The sequence below is a fragment of the Alosa pseudoharengus genome, unplaced genomic scaffold, assembly GCF_046254945.1.
Source record: "Alosa pseudoharengus isolate Yale_2024_CS ecotype anadromous, Long Island Sound unplaced genomic scaffold, YU_APseudo_1.1 YU_APseudo_1.1_scf_10, whole genome shotgun sequence".
NCBI classification, from domain to species: Eukaryota; Metazoa; Chordata; class Actinopteri; order Clupeiformes; family Clupeidae; genus Alosa; species Alosa pseudoharengus.
In genome coordinates, this window is record NW_027468565.1 from 20341197 (window position 1) to 20358403 (window position 17207).

A 17207-nucleotide genomic window follows, 5' to 3' on the forward strand; every position below is an offset into this window, starting at 1 on the left:
TGCTGAATGATTCCTCTGTTCTGTCTGTATTACTACACAATCCCTATGGCTCCAGTGGCGCAATCAGTTAGCGCGCGGTACTTATAAGACAGTTCCTGCTGAGCAATGCCGAGGTTGTGAGTTCGAGCCTCACCTGGAGCATCTACTCTTTAAGAAATTACTTTGGCTCCTGAAATATTCAGCTCATCTTCAATGAAACCAGAATTTGTAGAAAATAGTGCTGAATGATTCCTCTGTTCTGTCTGTATTACTACACAATCCCTACGGCTCCAGTGGCGCAATCGGTTAGCGCGCGGTACTTATAAGACAGTTCCTGCTGAGCAATGCTGAGGTTGTGAGTTCGAGCCTCACCTGGAGCATCTACTCTTTAAGAAATTACTTTGGCTCCTGACATATTCAGCGCATCTTCCATGAAACCAGAATTTGTAGAAAATAGTGCTGAATGACTCCTCTGTTCTGTCTGTATTACTACACACTTCCAGTGGCGCAATCGGTTAGCGCGCGGTACTTATAAGACTGTTCCTGCAGAGCAATGCCGAGCTTGTGAGTTCGAGCATCTACTTTTTAAGAAATTACTTTGACTCCTGTCATATTCAGCTCATCTTCTTTGAAACGAGAATTTCTAGAAAATAGTGCTGAATGACTCCTCTGTTCTCTCTGTATTACTACACGCTCTTTATGGCTCCAGTGGCGCAATCGGTTAGCGCGCGGTACTTATAAGACAGTTCCTGCTGAGCAATGCCGAGGTTGTGAGTTCGAGCCTCACCTAGAGCATCTACTCTTTAAGAAATTACTTTGGCTCCTGACATATTCAGCTCATCTTCAATGAAACCAGAATTTGTAGAAAATAGTGCTGAATGATTCCTCTGTTCTGTCTGTATTACTACACAATCCCTATGGCTCCAGTGGCGCAATCAGTTAGCGCGCGGTACTTATAAGACAGTTCCTGCTGAGCAATGCCGAGGTTGTGAGTTCGAGCCTCACCTGGAGCATCTACTCTTTAAGAAATTACTTTGGCTCCTGACATATTCAGCTCATCTTCAATGAAACCAGAATTTGTAGAAAATAGTGCTGAATGATTCCTCTGTTCTGTCTGTATTACTACACAATCCCTACGGCTCCAGTGGCGCAATCGGTTAGCGCGCGATACTTATAAGACAGTTCCTGCTGAGCAATGCTGAGGTTGTGAGTTCGAGCCTCACCTGGAGCATCTACTCTTTAAGAAATTACTTTGGCTCCTGACATATTCAGCGCATCTTCCATGAAACCAGAATTTGTAGAAAATAGTGCTGAATGACTCCTCTGTTCTGTCTGTATTACTACACACTTCCAGTGGCGCAATCGGTTAGCGCGCGGTACTTATAAGACAGTTCCTGCAGAGCAATGCCGAGCTTGTGAGTTCGAGCATCTACTTTTTAAGAAATTACTTTGACTCCTGTCATATTCAGCTCATCTTCTTTGAAACGAGAATTTCTAGAAAATAGTGCTGAATGACTCCTCTGTTCTCTCTGTATTACTACACGCTCTTTATGGCTCCAGTGGCGCAATCGGTTAGCGCGCGGTACTTATAAGGCAGTTCCTGCTGAGCAATGCCGAGGTTGTGAGTTCGAGCCTCACCTAGAGCATCTACTCTTTAAGAAATTACTTTGGCTCCTGACATATTCAGCTCATCTTCAATGAAACCAGAATTTGTAGAAAATAGTGCTGAATGATTCCTCTGTTCTGTCTGTATTACTACACAATCCCTATGGCTCCAGTGGCGCAATCAGTTAGCGCGCGGTACTTATAAGACAGTTCCTGCTGAGCAATGCCGAGGTTGTGAGTTCGAGCCTCACCTGGAGCATCTACTCTTTAAGAAATTACTTTGGCTCCTGACATATTCAGCTCATCTTCAATGAAACCAGAATTTGTAGAAAATAGTGCTGAATGATTCCTCTGTTCTGTCTGTATTACTACACAATCCCTACGGCTCCAGTGGCGCAATCGGTTAGCGCGCGGTACTTATAAGACAGTTCCTGCTGAGCAATGCCGAGGTTGTGAGTTCGAGCCTCACCTGGAGCATCTACTCTTTAAGAAATTACTTTGGCTCCTGACATATTCAGCGCATCTTCCATGAAACCAGAATTTGTAGAAAATAGTGCTGAATGACTCCTCTGTTCTGTCTGTATTACTACACACTTCCAGTGGCGCAATCGGTTAGCGCGCGGTACTTATAAGACAGTTCCTGCAGAGCAATGCCGAGCTTGTGAGTTCGAGCATCTACTTTTTAAGAAATTACTTTGACTCCTGTCATATTCAGCTCATCTTCTTTGAAACGAGAATTTCTAGAAAATAGTGCTGAATGACTCCTCTGTTCTCTCTGTATTACTACACGCTCTTTATGGCTCCAGTGGCGCAATCGGTTAGCGCGCGGTACTTATAAGACAGTTCCTGCTGAGCAATGCCGAGGTTGTGAGTTCGAGCCTCACCTGGAGCATCTACTCTTTAAGAAATTACTTTGGCTCCTGACATATTCAGCTCATCTTCAATGAAACCAGAATTTGTAGAAAATAGTGCTGAATGATTCCTCTGTTCTGTCTGTATTACTACACAGTCCCTATGGCTCCAGTGGCGCAATCGGTTAGCGCGCGGTACTTATAAGACAGTTCCTGCTGAGCAATGCCGAGGTTGTGAGTTCGAGCCTCACCTGGAGCATCTAGTCTTTAAGAAATTACTTTGGCTCCTGACATATTCAGCTCATCTTCAATGAAACCAGAATTTGTAGAAAATAGTGCTGAATGATTCCTCTGTTCTGTCTGTATTACTACACAATCCCTATGGCTCCAGTGGCGCAATCGGTTTGCGCGCGGTACTTATAAGACAGTTCCTGCTGAGCAATGCCGAGGTTGTGAGTTCGAGCCTCACCTGGAGCATCTACTCTTTAAGAAATTACTTTGGCTCCTGACATATTCAGCTCATCTTCAATGAAACCAGAATTTGTAGAAAATAGTGCTGAATGATTCCTCTGTTCTGTCTGTATTACTACACAATCCCTACGGCTCCAGTGGCGCAATCGGTTAGCGCGCGGTACTTATAAGACAGTTCCTGCTGAGCAATGCTGAGGTTGTGAGTTCGAGCCTCACCTGGAGCATCTACTCTTTAAGAAATTACTTTGGCTCCTGACATATTCAGCGCATCTTCCATGAAACCAGAATTTGTAGAAAATAGTGCTGAATGACTCCTCTGTTCTGTCTGTATTACTACACACTTCCAGTGGTGCAATCGGTTAGCGCGCGGTACTTATAAGACAGTTCCTGCAGAGCAATGCCGAGCTTGTGAGTTCGAGCATCTACTTTTTAAGAAATTACTTTGACTCCTGTCATATTCAGCTCATCTTCTTTGAAACGAGAATTTCTAGAAAATAGTGCTGAATGACTCCTCTGTTCTCTCTGTATTACTACACGCTCTTTATGGCTCCAGTGGCGCAATCGGTTAGCGCGCGGTACTTATAAGACAGTTCCTGCTGAGCAATGCCGAGGTTGTGAGTTCGAGCCTCACCTAGAGCATCTACTCTTTAAGAAATTACTTTGGCTCCTGACATATTCAGCTCATCTTCAATGAAACCAGAATTTGTAGAAAATAGTGCTGAATGATTCCTCTGTTCTGTCTGTATTACTACACAATCCCTATGGCTCCAGTGGCGCAATCAGTTAGCGCGCGGTACTTATAAGACAGTTCCTGCTGAGCAATGCCGAGGTTGTGAGTTCGAGCCTCACCTGGAGCATCTACTCTTTAAGAAATTACTTTGGCTCCTGACATATTCAGCTCATCTTCAATGAAACCAGAATTTGTAGAAAATAGTGCTGAATGATTCCTCTGTTCTGTCTGTATTACTACACAATCCCTACGGCTCCAGTGGCGCAATCGGTTAGCGCGCGGTACTTATAAGACAGTTCCTGCTGAGCAATGCCGAGGTTGTGAGTTCGAGCCTCACCTGGAGCATCTACTCTTTAAGAAATTACTTTGGCTCCTGACATATTCAGCGCATCTTCCATGAAACCAGAATTTGTAGAAAATAGTGCTGAATGACTCCTCTGTTCTGTCTGTATTACTACACACTTCCAGTGGCGCAATCGGTTAGCGCGCGGTACTTATAAGACAGTTCCTGCAGAGCAATGCCGAGCTTGTGAGTTCGAGCATCTACTTTTTAAGAAATTACTTTGACTCCTGTCATATTCAGCTCATCTTCTTTGAAACGAGAATTTCTAGAAAATAGTGCTGAATGACTCCTCTGTTCTCTCTGTATTACTACACGCTCTTTATGGCTCCAGTGGCGCAATCGGTTAGCGCGCGGTACTTATAAGACAGTTCCTGCTGAGCAATGCCGAGGTTGTGAGTTCGAGCCTCACCTGGAGCATCTACTCTTTAAGAAATTACTTTGGCTCCTGACATATTCAGCTCATCTTCAATGAAACCAGAATTTGTAGAAAATAGTGCTGAATGATTCCTCTGTTCTGTCTGTATTACTACACAATCCCTACGGCTCCAGTGGCGCAATCGGTTAGCGCGCGGTACTTATAAGACAGTTCCTGCTGAGCAATGCTGAGGTTGTGAGTTCGAGCCTCACCTGGAGCATCTACTCTTTAAGAAATTACTTTGGCTCCTGACATATTCAGCGCATCTTCCATGAAACCAGAATTTGTAGAAAATAGTGCTGAATGACTCCTCTGTTCTGTCTGTATTACTACACACTTCCAGTGGTGCAATCGGTTAGCGCGCGGTACTTATAAGACAGTTCCTGCAGAGCAATGCCGAGCTTGTGAGTTCGAGCATCTACTTTTTAAGAAATTACTTTGACTCCTGTCATATTCAGCTCATCTTCTTTGAAACGAGAATTTCTAGAAAATAGTGCTGAATGACTCCTCTGTTCTCTCTGTATTACTACACGCTCTTTATGGCTCCAGTGGCGCAATCGGTTAGCGCGCGGTACTTATAAGACAGTTCCTGCTGAGCAATGCCGAGGTTGTGAGTTCGAGCCTCACCTAGAGCATCTACTCTTTAAGAAATTACTTTGGCTCCTGACATATTCAGCTCATCTTCAATGAAACCAGAATTTGTAGAAAATAGTGCTGAATGATTCCTCTGTTCTGTCTGTATTACTACACAATCCCTATGGCTCCAGTGGCGCAATCAGTTAGCGCGCGGTACTTATAAGACAGTTCCTGCTGAGCAATGCCGAGGTTGTGAGTTCGAGCCTCACCTGGAGCATCTACTCTTTAAGAAATTACTTTGGCTCCTGACATATTCAGCTCATCTTCAATGAAACCAGAATTTGTAGAAAATAGTGCTGAATGATTCCTCTGTTCTGTCTGTATTACTACACAATCCCTACGGCTCCAGTGGCGCAATCGGTTAGCGCGCGGTACTTATAAGACAGTTCCTGCTGAGCAATGCCGAGGTTGTGAGTTCGAGCCTCACCTGGAGCATCTACTCTTTAAGAAATTACTTTGGCTCCTGACATATTCAGCGCATCTTCCATGAAACCAGAATTTGTAGAAAATAGTGCTGAATGACTCCTCTGTTCTGTCTGTATTACTACACACTTCCAGTGGCGCAATCGGTTAGCGCGCGGTACTTATAAGACAGTTCCTGCAGAGCAATGCCGAGCTTGTGAGTTCGAGCATCTACTTTTTAAGAAATTACTTTGACTCCTGTCATATTCAGCTCATCTTCTTTGAAACGAGAATTTCTAGAAAATAGTGCTGAATGACTCCTCTGTTCTCTCTGTATTACTACACGCTCTTTATGGCTCCAGTGGCGCAATCGGTTAGCGCGCGGTACTTATAAGACAGTTCCTGCTGAGCAATGCCGAGGTTGTGAGTTCGAGCCTCACCTGGAGCATCTACTCTTTAAGAAATTACTTTGGCTCCTGACATATTCAGCTCATCTTCAATGAAACCAGAATTTGTAGAAAATAGTGCTGAATGATTCCTCTGTTCTGTCTGTATTACTACACAGTCCCTATGGCTCCAGTGGCGCAATCGGTTAGCGCGCGGTACTTATAAGACAGTTCCTGCTGAGCAATGCCGAGGTTGTGAGTTCGAGCCTCACCTGGAGCATCTAGTCTTTAAGAAATTACTTTGGCTCCTGACATATTCAGCTCATCTTCAATGAAACCAGAATTTGTAGAAAATAGTGCTGAATGATTCCTCTGTTCTGTCTGTATTACTACACAATCCCTATGGCTCCAGTGGCGCAATCGGTTTGCGCGCGGTACTTATAAGACAGTTCCTGCTGAGCAATGCCGAGGTTGTGAGTTCGAGCCTCACCTGGAGCATCTACTCTTTAAGAAATTACTTTGGCTCCTGACATATTCAGCGCATCTTCAATGAAACCAGAATTTGTAGAAAATAGTGCTGAATGACTCCTCTGTTCTGTCTGTATTACTACACAATCCCTACGGCTCCAGTGGCGCAATCGGTTAGCGCGCGGTACTTATAAGACAGTTCCTGCTGAGCAATGCTGAGGTTGTGAGTTCAAGCCTCACCTAGAGCATCTACTCTTTAAGAAATTACTTTGGCTCCTGACATATTCAGCGCATCTTCAATGAAACCAGAATTTGTAGAAAATAGTGCTGAATGACTCCTCTGTTCTGTCTGTATTACTACACACTTCCAGTGGCGCAATCGGTTAGCGCGCGGTACTTATAAGACAGTTCCTGCAGAGCAATGCCGAGGTTGTGAGTTCGAGCATCTACTTTTTAAGAAATTACTTTGACTCCTGTCATATTCAGCTCATCTTCGTTGAAACGAGAATTTCTAGAAAATAGTGCTGAATGACTCCTCTGTTCTCTCTGTATTACTACACAATCCCTATGGCTCCAGTGGCGCAATCAGTTAGCGCGCGGTACTTAAAAGACAGTTCCTGCTGAGCAATGCTGAGGTTGTGAGTTCGAGCCTCACCTGGAGCATCTACTCTTTAAGAAATTACTTTGGCTCCTGACATATTCAGCGCATCTTCCATGAAACCAGAATTTGTAGAAAATAGTGCTGAATGACTACTCCTCTGTTCTGTCTGTATTACTACACACTTCCAGTGGCGCAATCGGTTAGCGCGCGGTACTTATAAGACAGTTCCTGCAGAGCAATGCCGAGCTTGTGAGTTCGAGCATCTACTTTTTAAGAAATTACTTTGACTCCTGTCATATTCAGCTCATCTTCTTTGAAACGAGAATTTCTAGAAAATAGTGCTGAATGACTCCTCTGTTCTCTCTGTATTACTACTTTATGGCTCCAGTGGCGCAATCGGTTAGCGCGCGGTACTTATAAGACAGTTCCTGCTGAGCAATGCCGAGGTTGTGAGTTCGAGCCTCACCTGGAGCATCTACTCTTTAAGAAATTACTTTGGCTCCTGACATATTCAGCGCATCTTCCATGAAACCAGAATTTGTAGAAAATAGTGCTGAATGACTCCTCTGTTCTGTCTGTATTACTACACACTTCCAGTGGCGCAATCGGTTAGCGCGCGGTACTTATAAGACAGTTCCTGCAGAGCAATGCCGAGCTTGTGAGTTCGAGCATCTACTTTTTAAGAAATTACTTTGACTCCTGTCATATTCAGCTCATCTTCTTTGAAACGAGAATTTCTAGAAAATAGTGCTGAATGACTCCTCTGTTCTCTCTGTATTACTACACGCTCTTTATGGCTCCAGTGGCGCAATCGGTTAGCGCGCGGTACTTATAAGACAGTTCCTGCTGAGCAATGCCGAGGTTGTGAGTTCGAGCCTCACCTGGAGCATCTACTCTTTAAGAAATTACTTTGGCTCCTGACATATTCAGCTCATCTTCAATGAAACCAGAATTTGTAGAAAATAGTGCTGAATGATTCCTCTGTTCTGTCTGTATTACTACACAGTCCCTATGGCTCCAGTGGCGCAATCGGTTAGCGCGCGGTACTTATAAGACAGTTCCTGCTGAGCAATGCCGAGGTTGTGAGTTCGAGCCTCACCTGGAGCATCTACTCTTTAAGAAATTACTTTGGCTCCTGACATATTCAGCTCATCTTCAATGAAACCAGAATTTGTAGAAAATAGTGCTGAATGATTCCTCTGTTCTGTCTGTATTACTACACAATCCCTATGGCTCCAGTGGCGCAATCGGTTTGCGCGCGGTACTTATAAGACAGTTCCTGCTGAGCAATGCCGAGGTTGTGAGTTCGAGCCTCACCTGGAGCATCTACTCTTTAAGAAATTACTTTGGCTCCTGACATATTCAGCGCATCTTCAATGAAACCAGAATTTGTAGAAAATAGTGCTGAATGACTCCTCTGTTCTGTCTGTATTACTACACAATCCCTACGGCTCCAGTGGCGCAATCGGTTAGCGCGCGGTACTTATAAGACAGTTCCTGCTGAGCAATGCTGAGGTTGTGAGTTCAAGCCTCACCTAGAGCATCTACTCTTTAAGAAATTACTTTGGCTCCTGACATATTCAGCGCATCTTCAATGAAACCAGAATTTGTAGAAAATAGTGCTGAATGACTCCTCTGTTCTGTCTGTATTACTACACACTTCCAGTGGCGCAATCGGTTAGCGCGCGGTACTTATAAGACAGTTCCTGCAGAGCAATGCCGAGGTTGTGAGTTCGAGCATCTACTTTTTAAGAAATTACTTTGACTCCTGTCATATTCAGCTCATCTTCGTTGAAACGAGAATTTCTAGAAAATAGTGCTGAATGACTCCTCTGTTCTCTCTGTATTACTACACAATCCCTATGGCTCCAGTGGCGCAATCAGTTAGCGCGCGGTACTTAAAAGACAGTTCCTGCTGAGCAATGCCGAGGTTGTGAGTTCGAGCCTCACCTGGAGCATCTACTCTTTAAGAAATTACTTTGGCTCCTGACATATTCAGCGCATCTTCCATGAAACCAGAATTTGTAGAAAATAGTGCTGAATGACTCCTCTGTTCTGTCTGTATTACTACACACTTCCAGTGGCGCAATCGGTTAGCGCGCGGTACTTATAAGACAGTTCCTGCAGAGCAATGCCGAGCTTGTGAGTTCGAGCATCTACTTTTTAAGAAATTACTTTGACTCCTGTCATATTCAGCTCATCTTCTTTGAAACGAGAATTTCTAGAAAATAGTGCTGAATGACTCCTCTGTTCTCTCTGTATTACTACTTTATGGCTCCAGTGGCGCAATCGGTTAGCGCGCGGTACTTATAAGACAGTTCCTGCTGAGCAATGCCGAGGTTGTGAGTTCGAGCCTCACCTGGAGCATCTACTCTTTAAGAAATTACTTTGGCTCCTGACATATTCAGCGCATCTTCCATGAAACCAGAATTTGTAGAAAATAGTGCTGAATGACTCCTCTGTTCTGTCTGTATTACTACACACTTCCAGTGGCGCAATCGGTTAGCGCGCGGTACTTATAAGACAGTTCCTGCAGAGCAATGCCGAGCTTGTGAGTTCGAGCATCTACTTTTTAAGAAATTACTTTGACTCCTGTCATATTCAGCTCATCTTCTTTGAAACGAGAATTTCTAGAAAATAGTGCTGAATGACTCCTCTGTTCTCTCTGTATTACTACACGCTCTTTATGGCTCCAGTGGCGCAATCGGTTAGCGCGCGGTACTTATAAGACAGTTCCTGCTGAGCAATGCCGAGGTTGTGAGTTCGAGCCTCACCTGGAGCATCTACTCTTTAAGAAATTACTTTGGCTCCTGACATATTCAGCTCATCTTCAATGAAACCAGAATTTGTAGAAAATAGTGCTGAATGATTCCTCTGTTCTGTCTGTATTACTACACAGTCCCTATGGCTCCAGTGGCGCAATCGGTTAGCGCGCGGTACTTATAAGACAGTTCCTGCTGAGCAATGCCGAGGTTGTGAGTTCGAGCCTCACCTGGAGCATCTACTCTTTAAGAAATTACTTTGGCTCCTGACATATTCAGCTCATCTTCAATGAAACCAGAATTTGTAGAAAATAGTGCTGAATGATTCCTCTGTTCTGTCTGTATTACTACACAATCCCTATGGCTCCAGTGGCGCAATCGGTTTGCGCGCGGTACTTATAAGACAGTTCCTGCTGAGCAATGCCGAGGTTGTGAGTTCGAGCCTCACCTGGAGCATCTACTCTTTAAGAAATTACTTTGGCTCCTGACATATTCAGCGCATCTTCAATGAAACCAGAATTTGTAGAAAATAGTGCTGAATGACTCCTCTGTTCTGTCTGTATTACTACACAATCCCTACGGCTCCAGTGGCGCAATCGGTTAGCGCGCGGTACTTATAAGACAGTTCCTGCTGAGCAATGCTGAGGTTGTGAGTTCAAGCCTCACCTAGAGCATCTACTCTTTAAGAAATTACTTTGGCTCCTGACATATTCAGCGCATCTTCAATGAAACCAGAATTTGTAGAAAATAGTGCTGAATGACTCCTCTGTTCTGTCTGTATTACTACACACTTCCAGTGGCGCAATCGGTTAGCGCGCGGTACTTATAAGACAGTTCCTGCAAAGCAATGCCGAGGTTGTGAGTTCGAGCATCTACTTTTTAAGAAATTACTTTGACTCCTGTCATATTCAGCTCATCTTCGTTGAAACGAGAATTTCTAGAAAATAGTGCTGAATGACTCCTCTGTTCTCTCTGTATTACTACACAATCCCTATGGCTCCAGTGGCGCAATCAGTTAGCGCGCGGTACTTAAAAGACAGTTCCTGCTGAGCAATGCCGAGGTTGTGAGTTCGAGCCTCACCTGGAGCATCTACTCTTTAAGAAATTACTTTGGCTCCTGACATATTCAGCGCATCTTCCATGAAACCAGAATTTGTAGAAAATAGTGCTGAATGACTCCTCTGTTCTGTCTGTATTACTACACACTTCCAGTGGCGCAATCGGTTAGCGCGCGGTACTTATAAGACAGTTCCTGCAGAGCAATGCCGAGCTTGTGAGTTCGAGCATCTACTTTTTAAGAAATTACTTTGACTCCTGTCATATTCAGCTCATCTTCTTTGAAACGAGAATTTCTAGAAAATAGTGCTGAATGACTCCTCTGTTCTCTCTGTATTACTACTTTATGGCTCCAGTGGCGCAATCGGTTAGCGCGCGGTACTTATAAGACAGTTCCTGCTGAGCAATGCCGAGGTTGTGAGTTCGAGCCTCACCTGGAGCATCTACTCTTTAAGAAATTACTTTGGCTCCTGACATATTCAGCGCATCTTCCATGAAACCAGAATTTGTAGAAAATAGTGCTGAATGACTCCTCTGTTCTGTCTGTATTACTACACACTTCCAGTGGCGCAATCGGTTAGCGCGCGGTACTTATAAGACAGTTCCTGCAGAGCAATGCCGAGCTTGTGAGTTCGAGCATCTACTTTTTAAGAAATTACTTTGACTCCTGTCATATTCAGCTCATCTTCTTTGAAACGAGAATTTCTAGAAAATAGTGCTGAATGACTCCTCTGTTCTCTCTGTATTACTACACGCTCTTTATGGCTCCAGTGGCGCAATCGGTTAGCGCGCGGTACTTATAAGACAGTTCCTGCTGAGCAATGCCGAGGTTGTGAGTTCGAGCCTCACCTGGAGCATCTACTCTTTAAGAAATTACTTTGGCTCCTGACATATTCAGCTCATCTTCAATGAAACCAGAATTTGTAGAAAATAGTGCTGAATGATTCCTCTGTTCTGTCTGTATTACTACACAGTCCCTATGGCTCCAGTGGCGCAATCGGTTAGCGCGCGGTACTTATAAGACAGTTCCTGCTGAGCAATGCCGAGGTTGTGAGTTCGAGCCTCACCTGGAGCATCTACTCTTTAAGAAATTACTTTGGCTCCTGACATATTCAGCTCATCTTCAATGAAACCAGAATTTGTAGAAAATAGTGCTGAATGATTCCTCTGTTCTGTCTGTATTACTACACAATCCCTATGGCTCCAGTGGCGCAATCGGTTTGCGCGCGGTACTTATAAGACAGTTCCTGCTGAGCAATGCCGAGGTTGTGAGTTCGAGCCTCACCTGGAGCATCTACTCTTTAAGAAATTACTTTGGCTCCTGACATATTCAGCGCATCTTCAATGAAACCAGAATTTGTAGAAAATAGTGCTGAATGACTCCTCTGTTCTGTCTGTATTACTACACAATCCCTACGGCTCCAGTGGCGCAATCGGTTAGCGCGCGGTACTTATAAGACAGTTCCTGCTGAGCAATGCCGAGGTTGTGAGTTCGAGCCTCACCTGGAGCATCTACTCTTTAAGAAATTACTTTGGCTCCTGACATATTCAGCGCATCTTCCATGAAACCAGAATTTGTAGAAAATAGTGCTGAATGACTCCTCTGTTCTGTCTGTATTACTACACACTTCCAGTGGCGCAATCGGTTAGCGCGCGGTACTTATAAGACAGTTCCTGCAGAGCAATGCCGAGCTTGTGAGTTCGAGCATCTACTTTTTAAGAAATTACTTTGACTCCTGTCATATTCAGCTCATCTTCTTTGAAACGAGAATTTCTAGAAAATAGTGCTGAATGACTCCTCTGTTCTCTCTGTATTACTACACGCTCTTTATGGCTCCAGTGGCGCAATCGGTTAGCGCGCGGTACTTATAAGACAGTTCCTGCTGAGCAATGCCGAGGTTGTGAGTTCGAGCCTCACCTGGAGCATCTACTCTTTAAGAAATTACTTTGGCTCCTGACATATTCAGCTCATCTTCAATGAAACCAGAATTTGTAGAAAATAGTGCTGAATGATTCCTCTGTTCTGTCTGTATTACTACACAGTCCCTATGGCTCCAGTGGCGCAATCGGTTAGCGCGCGGTACTTATAAGACAGTTCCTGCTGAGCAATGCCGAGGTTGTGAGTTCGAGCCTCACCTGGAGCATCTACTCTTTAAGAAATTACTTTGGCTCCTGACATATTCAGCTCATCTTCAATGAAACCAGAATTTGTAGAAAATAGTGCTGAATGATTCCTCTGTTCTGTCTGTATTACTACACAATCCCTATGGCTCCAGTGGCGCAATCGGTTTGCGCGCGGTACTTATAAGACAGTTCCTGCTGAGCAATGCCGAGGTTGTGAGTTCGAGCCTCACCTGGAGCATCTACTCTTTAAGAAATTACTTTGGCTCCTGACATATTCAGCGCATCTTCAATGAAACCAGAATTTGTAGAAAATAGTGCTGAATGACTCCTCTGTTCTGTCTGTATTACTACACAATCCCTACGGCTCCAGTGGCGCAATCGGTTAGCGCGCGGTACTTATAAGACAGTTCCTGCTGAGCAATGCTGAGGTTGTGAGTTCAAGCCTCACCTAGAGCATCTACTCTTTAAGAAATTACTTTGGCTCCTGACATATTCAGCGCATCTTCAATGAAACCAGAATTTGTAGAAAATAGTGCTGAATGACTCCTCTGTTCTGTCTGTATTACTACACACTTCCAGTGGCGCAATCGGTTAGCGCGCGGTACTTATAAGACAGTTCCTGCAGAGCAATGCCGAGCTTGTGAGTTCGAGCATCTACTTTTTAAGAAATTACTTTGACTCCTGTCATATTCAGCTCATCTTCTTTGAAACGAGAATTTCTAGAAAATAGTGCTGAATGACTCCTCTGTTCTCTCTGTATTACTACACGCTCTTTATGGCTCCAGTGGCGCAATCGGTTAGCGCGCGGTACTTATAAGACAGTTCCTGCTGAGCAATGCCGAGGTTGTGAGTTCGAGCCTCACCTAGAGCATCTACTCTTTAAGAAATTACTTTGGCTCCTGACATATTCAGCTCATCTTCAATGAAACCAGAATTTGTAGAAAATAGTGCTGAATGATTCCTCTGTTCTGTCTGTATTACTACACAATCCCTATGGCTCCAGTGGCGCAATCAGTTAGCGCGCGGTACTTATAAGACAGTTCCTGCTGAGCAATGCCGAGGTTGTGAGTTCGAGCCTCACCTGGAGCATCTACTCTTTAAGAAATTACTTTGGCTCCTGACATATTCAGCTCATCTTCAATGAAACCAGAATTTGTAGAAAATAGTGCTGAATGATTCCTCTGTTCTGTCTGTATTACTACACAATCCCTACGGCTCCAGTGGCGCAATCGGTTAGCGCGCGGTACTTATAAGACAGTTCCTGCTGAGCAATGCCGAGGTTGTGAGTTCGAGCCTCACCTGGAGCATCTACTCTTTAAGAAATTACTTTGGCTCCTGACATATTCAGCGCATCTTCCATGAAACCAGAATTTGTAGAAAATAGTGCTGAATGACTCCTCTGTTCTGTCTGTATTACTACACACTTCCAGTGGCGCAATCGGTTAGCGCGCGGTACTTATAAGACAGTTCCTGCAGAGCAATGCCGAGCTTGTGAGTTCGAGCATCTACTTTTTAAGAAATTACTTTGACTCCTGTCATATTCAGCTCATCTTCTTTGAAACGAGAATTTCTAGAAAATAGTGCTGAATGACTCCTCTGTTCTCTCTGTATTACTACACGCTCTTTATGGCTCCAGTGGCGCAATCGGTTAGCGCGCGGTACTTATAACACAGTTCCTGCTGAGCAATGCCGAGGTTGTGAGTTCGAGCCTCACCTGGAGCATCTACTCTTTAAGAAATTACTTTGGCTCCTGACATATTCAGCTCATCTTCAATGAAACCAGAATTTGTAGAAAATAGTGCTGAATGATTCCTCTGTTCTGTCTGTATTACTACACAATCCCTATGGCTCCAGTGGCGCAATCGGTTTGCGCGCGGTACTTATAAGACAGTTCCTGCTGAGCAATGCCGAGGTTGTGAGTTCGAGCCTCACCTGGAGCATCTACTCTTTAAGAAATTACTTTGGCTCCTGACATATTCAGCGCAACTTCAATGAAACCAGAATTTGTAGAAAATAGTGCTGAATGACTCCTCTGTTCTGTCTGTATTACTACACAATCCCTACGGCTCCAGTGGCGCAATCGGTTAGCGCGCGGTACTTATAAGACAGTTCCTGCTGAGCAATGCTGAGGTTGTGAGTTCAAGCCTCACCTAGAGCATCTACTCTTTAAGAAATTACTTTGGCTCCTGACATATTCAGCGCATCTTCAATGAAACCAGAATTTGTAGAAAATAGTGCTGAATGACTCCTCTGTTCTGTCTGTATTACTACACACTTCCAGTGGCGCAATCGGTTAGCGCGCGGTACTTATAAGACAGTTCCTGCAGAGCAATGCCGAGGTTGTGAGTTCGAGCATCTACTTTTTAAGAAATTACTTTGACTCCTGTCATATTCAGCTCATCTTCGTTGAAACGAGAATTTCTAGAAAATAGTGCTGAATGACTCCTCTGTTCTCTCTGTATTACTACACAATCCCTATGGCTCCAGTGGCGCAATCAGTTAGCGCGCGGTACTTAAAAGACAGTTCCTGCTGAGCAATGCCGAGGTTGTGAGTTCGAGCCTCACCTGGAGCATCTACTCTTTAAGAAATTACTTTGGCTCCTGACATATTCAGCGCATCTTCCATGAAACCAGAATTTGTAGAAAATAGTGCTGAATGACTCCTCTGTTCTGTCTGTATTACTACACACTTCCAGTGGCGCAATCGGTTAGCGCGCGGTACTTATAAGACAGTTCCTGCAGAGCAATGCCGAGCTTGTGAGTTCGAGCATCTACTTTTTAAGAAATTACTTTGACTCCTGTCATATTCAGCTCATCTTCTTTGAAACGAGAATTTCTAGAAAATAGTGCTGAATGACTCCTCTGTTCTCTCTGTATTACTACTTTATGGCTCCAGTGGCGCAATCGGTTAGCGCGCGGTACTTATAAGACAGTTCCTGCTGAGCAATGCCGAGGTTGTGAGTTCGAGCCTCACCTGGAGCATCTACTCTTTAAGAAATTACTTTGGCTCCTGACATATTCAGCGCATCTTCCATGAAACCAGAATTTGTAGAAAATAGTGCTGAATGACTCCTCTGTTCTGTCTGTATTACTACACACTTCCAGTGGCGCAATCGGTTAGCGCGCGGTACTTATAAGACAGTTCCTGCAGAGCAATGCCGAGCTTGTGAGTTCGAGCATCTACTTTTTAAGAAATTACTTTGACTCCTGTCATATTCAGCTCATCTTCTTTGAAACGAGAATTTCTAGAAAATAGTGCTGAATGACTCCTCTGTTCTCTCTGTATTACTACACGCTCTTTATGGCTCCAGTGGCGCAATCGGTTAGCGCGCGGTACTTATAAGACAGTTCCTGCTGAGCAATGCCGAGGTTGTGAGTTCGAGCCTCACCTGGAGCATCTACTCTTTAAGAAATTACTTTGGCTCCTGACATATTCAGCTCATCTTCAATGAAACCAGAATTTGTAGAAAATAGTGCTGAATGATTCCTCTGTTCTGTCTGTATTACTACACAGTCCCTATGGCTCCAGTGGCGCAATCGGTTAGCGCGCGGTACTTATAAGACAGTTCCTGCTGAGCAATGCCGAGGTTGTGAGTTCGAGCCTCACCTGGAGCATCTACTCTTTAAGAAATTACTTTGGCTCCTGACATATTCAGCTCATCTTCAATGAAACCAGAATTTGTAGAAAATAGTGCTGAATGATTCCTCTGTTCTGTCTGTATTACTACACAGTCCCTATGGCTCCAGTGGCGCAATCGGTTAGCGCGCGGTACTTATAAGACAGTTCCTGCTGAGCAATGCCGAGGTTGTGAGTTCGAGCCTCACCTGGAGCATCTACTCTTTAAGAAATTACTTTGGCTCCTGACATATTCAGCTCATCTTCAATGAAACCAGAATTTGTAGAAAATAGTGCTGAATGATTCCTCTGTTCTGTCTGTATTACTACACAATCCCTATGGCTCCAGTGGCGCAATCGGTTTGCGCGCGGTACTTATAAGACAGTTCCTGCTGAGCAATGCCGAGGTTGTGAGTTCGAGCCTCACCTGGAGCATCTACTCTTTAAGAAATTACTTTGGCTCCTGACATATTCAGCGCATCTTCAATGAAACCAGAATTTGTAGAAAATAGTGCTGAATGACTCCTCTGTTCTGTCTGTATTACTACACAATCCCTACGGCTCCAGTGGCGCAATCGGTTAGCGCGCGGTACTTATAAGACAGTTCCTGCTGAGCAATGCTGAGGTTGTGAGTTCAAGCCTCACCTAGAGCATCTACTCTTTAAGAAATTACTTTGGCTCCTGACATATTCAGCGCATCTTCAATGAAACCAGAATTTGTAGAAAATAGTGCTGAATGACTCCTCTGTTCTGTCTGTATTA

The 17207-nt window shown here is 44.2% G+C and overlaps 1 protein-coding gene and 59 non-coding genes across 61 annotated transcripts in view; 59 read left to right on the forward strand and 1 right to left on the reverse strand.

The window, feature by feature from the left end:
• The window catches only part of LOC143103338 (SH3 domain-containing kinase-binding protein 1), a 113779-nt gene that overhangs the window by 4379 nt on the left and 92193 nt on the right, over nt 1-17207 (reverse strand). The window lies entirely within an intron of this gene.
• On the forward strand, nt 49-141 carry trnai-uau (transfer RNA isoleucine (anticodon UAU)). Its single transcript is given in 2 exon segments — nt 49-86; nt 106-141. It is a non-coding gene; the product is annotated as a tRNA-Ile (tRNA).
• On the forward strand, nt 267-359 carry trnai-uau (transfer RNA isoleucine (anticodon UAU)). The gene is given in 2 exon segments: nt 267-304; nt 324-359. It is a non-coding gene; the product is annotated as a tRNA-Ile (tRNA).
• trnai-uau (transfer RNA isoleucine (anticodon UAU)) lies at nt 682-774 on the forward strand. The gene is given in 2 exon segments: nt 682-719; nt 739-774. It is a non-coding gene; the product is annotated as a tRNA-Ile (tRNA).
• On the forward strand, nt 900-992 carry trnai-uau (transfer RNA isoleucine (anticodon UAU)). Its single transcript is given in 2 exon segments — nt 900-937; nt 957-992. It is a non-coding gene; the product is annotated as a tRNA-Ile (tRNA).
• Nucleotides 1118-1210, forward strand: trnai-uau (transfer RNA isoleucine (anticodon UAU)). The gene is given in 2 exon segments: nt 1118-1155; nt 1175-1210. It is a non-coding gene; the product is annotated as a tRNA-Ile (tRNA).
• On the forward strand, nt 1533-1625 carry trnai-uau (transfer RNA isoleucine (anticodon UAU)). Its single transcript is given in 2 exon segments — nt 1533-1570; nt 1590-1625. It is a non-coding gene; the product is annotated as a tRNA-Ile (tRNA).
• trnai-uau (transfer RNA isoleucine (anticodon UAU)) lies at nt 1751-1843 on the forward strand. Its single transcript is given in 2 exon segments — nt 1751-1788; nt 1808-1843. It is a non-coding gene; the product is annotated as a tRNA-Ile (tRNA).
• Nucleotides 1969-2061, forward strand: trnai-uau (transfer RNA isoleucine (anticodon UAU)). The gene is given in 2 exon segments: nt 1969-2006; nt 2026-2061. It is a non-coding gene; the product is annotated as a tRNA-Ile (tRNA).
• trnai-uau (transfer RNA isoleucine (anticodon UAU)) lies at nt 2384-2476 on the forward strand. The gene is given in 2 exon segments: nt 2384-2421; nt 2441-2476. It is a non-coding gene; the product is annotated as a tRNA-Ile (tRNA).
• On the forward strand, nt 2602-2694 carry trnai-uau (transfer RNA isoleucine (anticodon UAU)). Its single transcript is given in 2 exon segments — nt 2602-2639; nt 2659-2694. It is a non-coding gene; the product is annotated as a tRNA-Ile (tRNA).
• On the forward strand, nt 2820-2912 carry trnai-uau (transfer RNA isoleucine (anticodon UAU)). Its single transcript is given in 2 exon segments — nt 2820-2857; nt 2877-2912. It is a non-coding gene; the product is annotated as a tRNA-Ile (tRNA).
• On the forward strand, nt 3038-3130 carry trnai-uau (transfer RNA isoleucine (anticodon UAU)). Its single transcript is given in 2 exon segments — nt 3038-3075; nt 3095-3130. It is a non-coding gene; the product is annotated as a tRNA-Ile (tRNA).
• On the forward strand, nt 3453-3545 carry trnai-uau (transfer RNA isoleucine (anticodon UAU)). Its single transcript is given in 2 exon segments — nt 3453-3490; nt 3510-3545. It is a non-coding gene; the product is annotated as a tRNA-Ile (tRNA).
• On the forward strand, nt 3671-3763 carry trnai-uau (transfer RNA isoleucine (anticodon UAU)). Its single transcript is given in 2 exon segments — nt 3671-3708; nt 3728-3763. It is a non-coding gene; the product is annotated as a tRNA-Ile (tRNA).
• Nucleotides 3889-3981, forward strand: trnai-uau (transfer RNA isoleucine (anticodon UAU)). The gene is given in 2 exon segments: nt 3889-3926; nt 3946-3981. It is a non-coding gene; the product is annotated as a tRNA-Ile (tRNA).
• On the forward strand, nt 4304-4396 carry trnai-uau (transfer RNA isoleucine (anticodon UAU)). Its single transcript is given in 2 exon segments — nt 4304-4341; nt 4361-4396. It is a non-coding gene; the product is annotated as a tRNA-Ile (tRNA).
• trnai-uau (transfer RNA isoleucine (anticodon UAU)) lies at nt 4522-4614 on the forward strand. The gene is given in 2 exon segments: nt 4522-4559; nt 4579-4614. It is a non-coding gene; the product is annotated as a tRNA-Ile (tRNA).
• Nucleotides 4937-5029, forward strand: trnai-uau (transfer RNA isoleucine (anticodon UAU)). Its single transcript is given in 2 exon segments — nt 4937-4974; nt 4994-5029. It is a non-coding gene; the product is annotated as a tRNA-Ile (tRNA).
• On the forward strand, nt 5155-5247 carry trnai-uau (transfer RNA isoleucine (anticodon UAU)). The gene is given in 2 exon segments: nt 5155-5192; nt 5212-5247. It is a non-coding gene; the product is annotated as a tRNA-Ile (tRNA).
• trnai-uau (transfer RNA isoleucine (anticodon UAU)) lies at nt 5373-5465 on the forward strand. Its single transcript is given in 2 exon segments — nt 5373-5410; nt 5430-5465. It is a non-coding gene; the product is annotated as a tRNA-Ile (tRNA).
• trnai-uau (transfer RNA isoleucine (anticodon UAU)) lies at nt 5788-5880 on the forward strand. The gene is given in 2 exon segments: nt 5788-5825; nt 5845-5880. It is a non-coding gene; the product is annotated as a tRNA-Ile (tRNA).
• trnai-uau (transfer RNA isoleucine (anticodon UAU)) lies at nt 6006-6098 on the forward strand. Its single transcript is given in 2 exon segments — nt 6006-6043; nt 6063-6098. It is a non-coding gene; the product is annotated as a tRNA-Ile (tRNA).
• trnai-uau (transfer RNA isoleucine (anticodon UAU)) lies at nt 6224-6316 on the forward strand. The gene is given in 2 exon segments: nt 6224-6261; nt 6281-6316. It is a non-coding gene; the product is annotated as a tRNA-Ile (tRNA).
• On the forward strand, nt 6442-6534 carry trnai-uau (transfer RNA isoleucine (anticodon UAU)). The gene is given in 2 exon segments: nt 6442-6479; nt 6499-6534. It is a non-coding gene; the product is annotated as a tRNA-Ile (tRNA).
• On the forward strand, nt 6857-6949 carry trnal-uaa (transfer RNA leucine (anticodon UAA)). Its single transcript is given in 2 exon segments — nt 6857-6894; nt 6914-6949. It is a non-coding gene; the product is annotated as a tRNA-Leu (tRNA).
• On the forward strand, nt 7269-7361 carry trnai-uau (transfer RNA isoleucine (anticodon UAU)). The gene is given in 2 exon segments: nt 7269-7306; nt 7326-7361. It is a non-coding gene; the product is annotated as a tRNA-Ile (tRNA).
• On the forward strand, nt 7684-7776 carry trnai-uau (transfer RNA isoleucine (anticodon UAU)). Its single transcript is given in 2 exon segments — nt 7684-7721; nt 7741-7776. It is a non-coding gene; the product is annotated as a tRNA-Ile (tRNA).
• trnai-uau (transfer RNA isoleucine (anticodon UAU)) lies at nt 7902-7994 on the forward strand. The gene is given in 2 exon segments: nt 7902-7939; nt 7959-7994. It is a non-coding gene; the product is annotated as a tRNA-Ile (tRNA).
• Nucleotides 8120-8212, forward strand: trnai-uau (transfer RNA isoleucine (anticodon UAU)). The gene is given in 2 exon segments: nt 8120-8157; nt 8177-8212. It is a non-coding gene; the product is annotated as a tRNA-Ile (tRNA).
• Nucleotides 8338-8430, forward strand: trnai-uau (transfer RNA isoleucine (anticodon UAU)). Its single transcript is given in 2 exon segments — nt 8338-8375; nt 8395-8430. It is a non-coding gene; the product is annotated as a tRNA-Ile (tRNA).
• On the forward strand, nt 8753-8845 carry trnal-uaa (transfer RNA leucine (anticodon UAA)). The gene is given in 2 exon segments: nt 8753-8790; nt 8810-8845. It is a non-coding gene; the product is annotated as a tRNA-Leu (tRNA).
• trnai-uau (transfer RNA isoleucine (anticodon UAU)) lies at nt 9162-9254 on the forward strand. The gene is given in 2 exon segments: nt 9162-9199; nt 9219-9254. It is a non-coding gene; the product is annotated as a tRNA-Ile (tRNA).
• Nucleotides 9577-9669, forward strand: trnai-uau (transfer RNA isoleucine (anticodon UAU)). Its single transcript is given in 2 exon segments — nt 9577-9614; nt 9634-9669. It is a non-coding gene; the product is annotated as a tRNA-Ile (tRNA).
• trnai-uau (transfer RNA isoleucine (anticodon UAU)) lies at nt 9795-9887 on the forward strand. The gene is given in 2 exon segments: nt 9795-9832; nt 9852-9887. It is a non-coding gene; the product is annotated as a tRNA-Ile (tRNA).
• Nucleotides 10013-10105, forward strand: trnai-uau (transfer RNA isoleucine (anticodon UAU)). Its single transcript is given in 2 exon segments — nt 10013-10050; nt 10070-10105. It is a non-coding gene; the product is annotated as a tRNA-Ile (tRNA).
• Nucleotides 10231-10323, forward strand: trnai-uau (transfer RNA isoleucine (anticodon UAU)). The gene is given in 2 exon segments: nt 10231-10268; nt 10288-10323. It is a non-coding gene; the product is annotated as a tRNA-Ile (tRNA).
• On the forward strand, nt 10646-10738 carry trnal-uaa (transfer RNA leucine (anticodon UAA)). Its single transcript is given in 2 exon segments — nt 10646-10683; nt 10703-10738. It is a non-coding gene; the product is annotated as a tRNA-Leu (tRNA).
• Nucleotides 11055-11147, forward strand: trnai-uau (transfer RNA isoleucine (anticodon UAU)). The gene is given in 2 exon segments: nt 11055-11092; nt 11112-11147. It is a non-coding gene; the product is annotated as a tRNA-Ile (tRNA).
• trnai-uau (transfer RNA isoleucine (anticodon UAU)) lies at nt 11470-11562 on the forward strand. The gene is given in 2 exon segments: nt 11470-11507; nt 11527-11562. It is a non-coding gene; the product is annotated as a tRNA-Ile (tRNA).
• trnai-uau (transfer RNA isoleucine (anticodon UAU)) lies at nt 11688-11780 on the forward strand. Its single transcript is given in 2 exon segments — nt 11688-11725; nt 11745-11780. It is a non-coding gene; the product is annotated as a tRNA-Ile (tRNA).
• Nucleotides 11906-11998, forward strand: trnai-uau (transfer RNA isoleucine (anticodon UAU)). Its single transcript is given in 2 exon segments — nt 11906-11943; nt 11963-11998. It is a non-coding gene; the product is annotated as a tRNA-Ile (tRNA).
• trnai-uau (transfer RNA isoleucine (anticodon UAU)) lies at nt 12124-12216 on the forward strand. Its single transcript is given in 2 exon segments — nt 12124-12161; nt 12181-12216. It is a non-coding gene; the product is annotated as a tRNA-Ile (tRNA).
• Nucleotides 12539-12631, forward strand: trnai-uau (transfer RNA isoleucine (anticodon UAU)). The gene is given in 2 exon segments: nt 12539-12576; nt 12596-12631. It is a non-coding gene; the product is annotated as a tRNA-Ile (tRNA).
• Nucleotides 12757-12849, forward strand: trnai-uau (transfer RNA isoleucine (anticodon UAU)). The gene is given in 2 exon segments: nt 12757-12794; nt 12814-12849. It is a non-coding gene; the product is annotated as a tRNA-Ile (tRNA).
• On the forward strand, nt 12975-13067 carry trnai-uau (transfer RNA isoleucine (anticodon UAU)). Its single transcript is given in 2 exon segments — nt 12975-13012; nt 13032-13067. It is a non-coding gene; the product is annotated as a tRNA-Ile (tRNA).
• Nucleotides 13193-13285, forward strand: trnai-uau (transfer RNA isoleucine (anticodon UAU)). Its single transcript is given in 2 exon segments — nt 13193-13230; nt 13250-13285. It is a non-coding gene; the product is annotated as a tRNA-Ile (tRNA).
• Nucleotides 13608-13700, forward strand: trnai-uau (transfer RNA isoleucine (anticodon UAU)). Its single transcript is given in 2 exon segments — nt 13608-13645; nt 13665-13700. It is a non-coding gene; the product is annotated as a tRNA-Ile (tRNA).
• trnai-uau (transfer RNA isoleucine (anticodon UAU)) lies at nt 13826-13918 on the forward strand. Its single transcript is given in 2 exon segments — nt 13826-13863; nt 13883-13918. It is a non-coding gene; the product is annotated as a tRNA-Ile (tRNA).
• trnai-uau (transfer RNA isoleucine (anticodon UAU)) lies at nt 14044-14136 on the forward strand. The gene is given in 2 exon segments: nt 14044-14081; nt 14101-14136. It is a non-coding gene; the product is annotated as a tRNA-Ile (tRNA).
• On the forward strand, nt 14459-14551 carry trnai-uau (transfer RNA isoleucine (anticodon UAU)). The gene is given in 2 exon segments: nt 14459-14496; nt 14516-14551. It is a non-coding gene; the product is annotated as a tRNA-Ile (tRNA).
• trnai-uau (transfer RNA isoleucine (anticodon UAU)) lies at nt 14677-14769 on the forward strand. The gene is given in 2 exon segments: nt 14677-14714; nt 14734-14769. It is a non-coding gene; the product is annotated as a tRNA-Ile (tRNA).
• trnai-uau (transfer RNA isoleucine (anticodon UAU)) lies at nt 14895-14987 on the forward strand. Its single transcript is given in 2 exon segments — nt 14895-14932; nt 14952-14987. It is a non-coding gene; the product is annotated as a tRNA-Ile (tRNA).
• Nucleotides 15310-15402, forward strand: trnal-uaa (transfer RNA leucine (anticodon UAA)). Its single transcript is given in 2 exon segments — nt 15310-15347; nt 15367-15402. It is a non-coding gene; the product is annotated as a tRNA-Leu (tRNA).
• On the forward strand, nt 15719-15811 carry trnai-uau (transfer RNA isoleucine (anticodon UAU)). The gene is given in 2 exon segments: nt 15719-15756; nt 15776-15811. It is a non-coding gene; the product is annotated as a tRNA-Ile (tRNA).
• On the forward strand, nt 16134-16226 carry trnai-uau (transfer RNA isoleucine (anticodon UAU)). Its single transcript is given in 2 exon segments — nt 16134-16171; nt 16191-16226. It is a non-coding gene; the product is annotated as a tRNA-Ile (tRNA).
• Nucleotides 16352-16444, forward strand: trnai-uau (transfer RNA isoleucine (anticodon UAU)). The gene is given in 2 exon segments: nt 16352-16389; nt 16409-16444. It is a non-coding gene; the product is annotated as a tRNA-Ile (tRNA).
• On the forward strand, nt 16570-16662 carry trnai-uau (transfer RNA isoleucine (anticodon UAU)). Its single transcript is given in 2 exon segments — nt 16570-16607; nt 16627-16662. It is a non-coding gene; the product is annotated as a tRNA-Ile (tRNA).
• trnai-uau (transfer RNA isoleucine (anticodon UAU)) lies at nt 16788-16880 on the forward strand. Its single transcript is given in 2 exon segments — nt 16788-16825; nt 16845-16880. It is a non-coding gene; the product is annotated as a tRNA-Ile (tRNA).
• On the forward strand, nt 17006-17098 carry trnai-uau (transfer RNA isoleucine (anticodon UAU)). Its single transcript is given in 2 exon segments — nt 17006-17043; nt 17063-17098. It is a non-coding gene; the product is annotated as a tRNA-Ile (tRNA).